General features: G+C 49.5%; 1 non-coding gene across 1 annotated transcript; it reads left to right on the top strand.

Annotated features, from left to right (window-relative positions):
• The first annotated feature begins 339 nt into the window (after positions 1–339).
• On the top strand, positions 340–421 carry Trnas-cga (transfer RNA serine (anticodon CGA)). The gene has a single exon. It is a non-coding gene; the product is annotated as a tRNA-Ser (tRNA).
• The last annotated feature ends 7,476 nt before the right edge of the window (positions 422–7,897 follow it).

The following is a 7,897-nucleotide window of genomic DNA, read 5'->3' as shown; positions in this document are numbered from 1 at the left end:
ACGCTGGGGTGCAGGTGGTGGCTGTGTTCAGCCAGCACAGTTGAGAATCTACAAAGGGTTCAGCTCTGAAAGGAGGGGTCAAGGAAGATTCTGGGTTTCTGGCCTAAAAAGCCAGACCTGCTCTTCACTGCAGGGAGCAGATTTAGGGGAGGCAATAACGACCAGCTCACCATTAGACTCTCCGAGCAGGGGAGCCTGGAGCTGTGGGGGCGGGCAGCCCACTGAGCTAGGAACCAGGCAGTGGTCAGCATTAAGATGGTGTCAAAGGGCCAGGCACAGTGTCCATGCCTGGAATCCCAGTGACTCCCCAGGTTGAGGCAGGAGGATGAAGAGTTTAAGGCCAGGGCTGGGGATGTAGCTCAGTTGGTAGAGTGCTTGCCTCGAATGCACAAGGCCCTGGGTTCAATCCCCAGCCTTGACAGCTTAGCAAGACCCTGTCTCAAAAAAAAGGAAAGAAAAAGGTGTTCAAGGCAGGAGGCTGAAGAGAAGTCCCAACCACTGTGTGGAAGGGGAGGGGCCCAGGCACCTGGTGACCAGGGGGAGATCAGTGTTGCCAGAAAGACACCTTCAGACAGGACTTTTATTATTGCTGTAATCATGATTGTAAAACATATATAACATAAAATTACCATTTTAACGTCTTTCCTTACTTTGTGTGTGTGTATGTGCTTGGGACAGAGCCCAGGCCAAGCCCGTGCTGGGCACACAGTGTCTGAGCCACGCTGCCCCCTCTTCAGTCTTGGGCACACAACTCGGTAGTGTTCACAGTATTTTGCACCATTATGCAACTGTCACCACTATTTCCAAAACTTTTTCATCACCCCCAACAGAAATTCAGTACTCCTTAAGCAATAACCTCCATTACCCCCTCCCCTGGCCCCTGGAAACCTCCAATCTGCCGCGGTCTCTCTGAATTTGCCGGTTCTGGATATTTTGTGCAAATGGGATCTATGATATTTGTCCTTTTTCTTACTTAGCATGATGTCTTCAAGATTTGTCCTTGCTTCTGGGTATGGTGGCCTAGGTCTGTAATCCCAGCAGCTCAGGAGGCTGAGGCAGAAGGATCGTGAGTTCAAAGCCAGCTTCAGCAATTTAGTGAGGCCCTAAGCAACTCAGTGAGATGCTGTCTCTAAATAAAATATTTTTAAAAAGGACTGAGGCTGTGGCTCAGTGGTTAAGTACCCCTGGGTTCAAACCCCAGTACCAAAAAAATAAAAAATAAAAAGATTTGTCCCTTCTATAGCATATGTCTTTTTAGGACCAAATTAACATTCCATCATAGGAATAGATCTTGTTGTTGTTATTATTTTGAGATGGGGTTTCACTGTGTTGTCCAGGTTGGCTTAGACCTGGGCTCAAACAGTTCTCCTGCCTCAGCTTCCCAAGTAGCTGGGACTACAGGCATGTGCCACAATACCAGATAGATCGTCTTATTGATCATGTGCTGATGGACACCCAGTTTGTTTCCCCACTTCATGGTGATAAACAATGTTGCTATAACTAAGCTGCCTCTTTTTTGTTCTTTATTGGGAACCAACCCAGGGCCCCCTGCCTGCTAATCAGGTGCTGTACACTGAGCTACATTCCCAGCCCTTTTTAATTTTTATTTGTCTTCGAGACAGGGTCTTGCTAACTTGCCCAGGCTAGCCTTGAACATGTGATCCTCCTGACTCAGTCTCCTGAGTAGCCGGGATGACAGGCAAGCGTCACTACACTCAGATAAGCTGTGACTCTGAGCATGGACTGGGAGGGGGGAAGAGCTGTGAGCACCACACTTCCTGTGAAGTCCTTCAGAATTTTCCAGACAATGTAAAACATCTTTTGAATTATAAAAGTGGATCAAATGAGGGTTAAAGTAGGCAGAAGATCCTGGTTTTAGAGCAAATGGGATTAAAAGAAAACTTTTGATAAATAGAATTGCACTCACTTATGCACACGACACCGTTATGTGTGGCATCTTGTGTTGGACAGAAACTGCTCACCTAAGTGTTGAGTTTGCAGACTGTCTTACATACTGCAGCTTACCATCTGTCCCTGCAGAATGCAAGCTTGATAAGGGCAGGGACTTGCCAGTTGACACCGTGCGGTGTCTGCCACACATACAGTAGACCCTTCATCAGTATTTGTGGAATGAATGATGGAACCACGGGGCACCAGACTGTGAAGATAGGCAGGTCAGCCGCCTGGCGGGCAACCTGTCACCTGCTTGTTCTCACTGGCTTCTCCCAGGATTTGCCCTCTTCCTTTATTTATAAATGTGGGTGACACCTCTCGAGAGGGTTTTATTTTTTGTTTCAGCAGAAAACAAAACCTGGGATTCACAATAGACATTCAAGCCAAGCGTGGTGGTGACTGTAGTCCCAGCTCCTCGGGAGGCTGAGGCAAGAGGCGTGAGCCAGGAGTTCGGGTTCAGCCTGGGTAACAGTGAGCCCACACTTCAAAAAATATGGAAGTAAATAAATTAATAAATATGCAAGAAAGAAACATCACAGATGTTTTCAGATCATAGTGCAGTTGTTGCAGACTCTTAAGATATCACTGTTTTTAAATTACAGTTGTTATTAGACCAGCTAATAAGAGGTACCTGCAATGCTCTATACCGATTTTGGTTTTCTTTTGTATTTCAATAATTGTATTTCACTGTATTTGGTTAGCTGTGATCCCACTGTACCTCGTGCCTCTATCCCAAGGGTCCACAGGCTTTGGTGGACTGGCAGAGAGTCTGTGGCATAACCAAGGTTAGGAGCCTGCTGGGAGGGTTGGCCTCCCTGCCCCTCCATGGCCAGGCTGGGGACAAGGTGTCCGTAGTGCCACCTGATCACCACAGGGAGGCACCACTGCATACCCCCATGTCATTCTCCCCGCTCCAGACGGGAATCATAATCTCCTAGGAGCTTTTCTTCTTCCTTCCTTCTCCTCTTCCTCCTCTCCCTCCCTTTCCTCCTCCTCCTTTTATCTTTCTGTTCTGGGAAATTTCAAACATGCACAAAAGTCTGCGAACGTCCGGGAGCCCTGAGCGGCTTCAACAGCTATGGCCTCGCCTCTACCCTCGCTGCTTCTCCACCTGGCTGGGAGCTCCCTAAGGGTCCAGCACCCGGGACAGGGAATCAGAGTCCGCCTCCACCAGGATCCAGGCCGATGGCAGCCTGTGTCCTAGGCCTGGCTCTGCCCCTGAGCTAGGGCCCGGGTCACCCCCAGCTCTGGTGTCGGAGTGTCCATCGTCCCATGTCTGACCCGGTCCTCCGGCACACACTCCTTTCCTCCCACCTGGCCCTCAGGAACTGGGAGCAGCTGATGGTGCTCTGCCCAGGCTCCCTTCTGGGATATCTGAGAGCCGGAGAAGTCTCCACTGTCAGCCTCACGTGTGGGTGACCTCCACGGCCATCCTGCGGGCAGCCAACTGTCACTGCCTGGACTCATCCCTGGAGCTGGCAGCTGCGTCTCAGAAGGCATCATTTAACTCTTAAGGCTTGATTGCAAAGATCCCCGCTGTGACCCCCAATCATTTGTTGAGGTCCAAGGCCCAGGACCTCAGAACGTGACTGTATTTAGAGTCAGGGTCTTTCAAGAGGCAATTAGGTTAAACTTGGTTATTAGAATGACCCTTGACCAATATGGCCCTAGTCCAAGTGTCCTTACAACGAGAGGCCACTTGGGTACAGAGACAAGGCGAGGAGAGTGTGAGGACAGAGGGAGAAGATGGCATCTATGAGCCCAGGAGAGAGGCCTCAGGAGGAGCCCACAAGGCCACACCTTGATCTCAGACTTCCAGTCTCCAGAACTGTGGATTTCTGGAGTTTAAACCACCCAGTCTGCAGGACACTGTTATGGTAGCCCCCAGAAAACTAGTCCAATTCCCAGATGGCTACAACTCACGGAACCAAGAAAGTTCTTTCCCAGTTCTGACACACCATCTGTGTGGTTCTGACTGGTGCCAGAGGCAGCCCCGTGCATAGAAGAGGGCTTCTCCAGTTCCGTGTCAGCTGGCCTTCCTGGGCTTGGTTGGGGGGAGAGTTCCCACCCCAGGCACCCGACTGGCCGTGACGGTATTGGGAAGCGGGGACCGAGTCCTGCTCCTGCCCAGGTCTCGAGTTCTGATGTGGACGACAGAGTCCTCGTGGCCTGAGCCTGAAGCCCGGTGGAAAGCTGGGGTCCAGTACTGTCACCTAGCCACCCTGGGAGGTTGTACATGTCACACACCACAAAGCCAGTTCTGCTGTTTCAAAGAGGAGCAGGACACAGTGATGCCACCAGGGGCCACCAAGTCATCACATGGCCTTGGTCCATTTTGTGCCACTATGACAAAATACCACACACTGGCTAATCTGTGAAGAGAAATGTATTCCTTATAGTTCTAGAAGTTGAAATGCAAGATCAAGAGGCCAGGGTATCTGGTGAGGGCCTTCTTGCTGTGTCATCCCATGGCAGAAGCCAAGGCGGCAGGAGTTGGAGAGAAAGATCCGGTGAGGAAGGAGAGACAGGCAGAGCTCAGCTCCCCTCTCAGCATGACCTGCTTCCATGGTGACCACATCAGTGCGTTCACTCCGCCTTGGTGGCCGAATCAACTCTTCTTAGGCCCCAGCGCCCTACACTGTTGCCTTGGGGATTAATTTTCCCACACAGACTTTTTGGGGGACACTTCAAACCACAGCAGTCTCCATCAGCCACCCGGCCCCTCTGATCTGAGCCATACCGAAGCTTCCAGACCATGACACAGGAGGCTTGTGGGGTTCCTACCTTGTCGTTTCCTTTCACCTCTGCTCTTCTCGCTGGATTCCATGTTGCAAGAGTTAAGTGATTTCAAACAGGCAAGACCCCTCCAAGTCGGTAACTGGGGTGTGGCTGAGTAGACCCCCAGGCAAGGGCCTAGCCTAAGTGAGGCCCTGGGTTCCACTCTTCCCCACCCCACAGCTTAAAGTTACTAATTTAGTGGCAGACAGGATCATCTGTGACTTCTTCTATTTCAGTTCTGGAAATGCGACCAAGGCTCGACGTCTCGTTTTGCAATGAGAGAGCATCAGGGATCCTGGGAGAGGCCCGCGGCAGCCTGAGGGGCGCACAAAGCACTGCGGGAGGCTGCCAGGACCCCCGGCTGCCAGGACCCTCGTATTTAAGGTTTATTTTGAGCTCTCTGGTTCTGGTCTAGGAGGAAGAGGGCCTTGTTGAGAGTGTCTCCAGGTGACCTAGCCTTGGGGATGATGAGCACAGTGAGGTCTCAGGGGAGGAAGGGTGGGGGTCCATTTTGTCCCCCTCCTCCTTCCACAGCAGGTGGATCAGTAAGAGATGGCACACAACAGAATGCACTCTGGGGAACCCAAGCAAAAAGATGTCAATTGGGAAGATAAGGCAGCTTGAAGACAGAGGGAGGTGCCAAGGCGAGGGCCAGGGCCAGGAGCTTGGAGGACCAGGGCACCAGCAGGTGGCACCCAACGGTCAAGGTTCACCAAGGGGCTTGGCAGCTGCAGGCATCTTGGTGGGAGCCCCAAGCCTGCATCTGATTCCCCCAAACACTAGGTAGTGCTGCTTGGAGAGGAGTGGACGCTGGGCAGCAAGCCGCCAGGTGCTCTGGAGCCCCGGGGCATGCCTGGCCGAGCCCTAGGCAGGAGAGGTGCCAAATTAATACTTTCATTTTGATAAGATCCCCCTCCCCACACAGCAATTTAGCCACGGATCCTGAAGGCAGCCCAGAAAAGAGCGGTAAAGTTTATTTCTTTTTATGTTGCAATAGCCACAGTTTACAGATCACTCTGCAAATTTGCAAGCATATGCTTGGAAAACAGAAGATGATTTGGTTTAAAATACTCCAGAAAAATCACAATCTGATTACTGCAGTGTCGATTGGACCTCAGTTTCTGCTCTGGGAAACGGGATGCTTTCAGTATACTGCATTATCGTGACCTGGAGAGGGGAGAGGTCAGTGCTCCATCGGGCTTCAAGGACACCGTGGGGTTCCCTCTGACCATCCCCCCAGACCAGGGGGCATTGCTATGCTGCAGCCCACTTGTCAAAGGGGCCCCGCCCAGAGCATCCTTGGTGCCTCACCCAGAGAACGTGCATTCTTCAAGGGCTCCTGGTGCCCGGTGGTGTTCAGATGTAAGTGTACGCGTGCATGCTTGTATACACTCACTTTTGTTTTTAATTAGCATTTTATTTTGGAATAATTCTAGATTTACAGAAAAAAAAGCGCAAAGGATAGTAGAGTTCCCTTCACCCTGTTTCCTCTGATGTTAACAGCTTGCACGACCACCCAACTTTCGTCAAAACTCAGAAATGAACAGTGGGGGCTGGGAGTGTAACTCAGTGGTAGAGGAAGTGCTGGGAGCAAGCCAGGCCCCGGGCTCCAGCCCCAGCATCAAAAGGAGGAGGAAAAGGAAATCGACATTAGGACATCGCTTTCAGCTGAAGATTTTTCTGGATTTCACTAGTTTTCCTACTTATGTCTTTTGTATTTGTTCCAGGATCTAACCCAGGATAACAGTGCATTTAGTCAAATGTAAATGTGTTTTGTTTTTTGTTTTTGAGACAGAGTCTCACTAAGTTGCCCAGACTGGCCTTGAACTTGCAATCCCCCTGCCTCAGCCTCCAGAGTAGCTGGTATTATAGGTGTGTGCCATTGAGCCCAGCTCTTAAATATGTATGTTTATCTTATGTGGGGGGAGGAGGGAGGTTTTGAGATTGAACTCAGGACTTTGTACATGATTTATCACTGAGCTATAACCCCATCGTTAACATTTTATTTCAAAAAGACTCACAGATTGACAAGCAATTGCAATTAAAAATATAGAGATCCTGTGTACCCTTCACCAACAGCCTATGCATAAGGTATCAAAACTGTGAGGTTGATATTGGTAGAAACCACAGAGCATATTAAATACATGTGCATATAAATATTTAAATCAAATTTATATGTGTGCATGTATATTTTTTGTTTTATTTTGTTTTGTTGTGGTACTGCAGATTGAAACTGGCAGGGAGCACTCTACTCTTAAGCTACATCCCTGGCAATTTAAATTTTTTTAAATTTTGAGACAGAGTCTTGCTTAGTTACCCAGGCTGGTCTCAAACTTATAATCCTCCAACCTCAGCCTCCTGAGTAGCTAGGGTTACTGGCATGTACTACTGCACCCAGAGAGTTTAAACCAAATTTTCTTTTAAACTTCACTCTCCCTTGAAGCCAAGATCAAACACCCACCTCCACCCCAAACCTAACCTTTGCATCTGAACTCCACCTTGCTCCATTCTCGAGTCCAACCATGAAATTCTGTTTTTGGTGGCGGGGATCAAACCTGGGGCTTAGTGTATGCTAAACTCCCCCTTACCCACCCAGCCCACAACCATAAAATTCTTGATCTCTCTCCAACTTTCCAACAACTGACTGTTGAGAATCTCCTCATACATTCCCCAAAGGAAGTGTGTATGTGTGTGTGAGAGAGAGAAGCAGTCCCTCTGTGTCCCAATCCATTCCCCTTCTGTCTTCTAGAATCTTTTAGAAAGATAAAGAGCTAAATATATATCCAAGTACATTTCTTCTTTGGCTGTCAGTACAAAAACAATAGACTCTCTCTCCGCTGCCCTGAAGTCTGCAGAAGTGCACGCAATTACCCTAAAGACGAGTTATGTTTGAAGCAAAGAATGTAGGCCCGATTCCTTCCTTACGATCCAGGCGCTCCTACAGCCGAATTCTCGGAGGACAATTTTTCTTGTTTTTATACTGACGTCAGTAAAAGCCAAGCTAGATAGGAAGAGAAGGTCCCTGCGAATGAGTTCACTCGAACTCAAATCACCTGGCTAGTCAGATCATGCACCGAGAGTCTGGTCCCCTCCATTTAAAAATGCAGGGCCCTGCGGCAACCTCTGGCTGGGGAAGGCAGACATTCTTTACTTCTGCCGAAAACTG

The sequence above is a fragment of the Sciurus carolinensis genome, chromosome 1 (assembly GCF_902686445.1).
Source record: "Sciurus carolinensis chromosome 1, mSciCar1.2, whole genome shotgun sequence".
NCBI lineage: Eukaryota > Metazoa > Chordata > Mammalia > Rodentia > Sciuridae > Sciurus > Sciurus carolinensis.
This window is presented reverse-complemented; position numbering and strand designations above follow the sequence as displayed.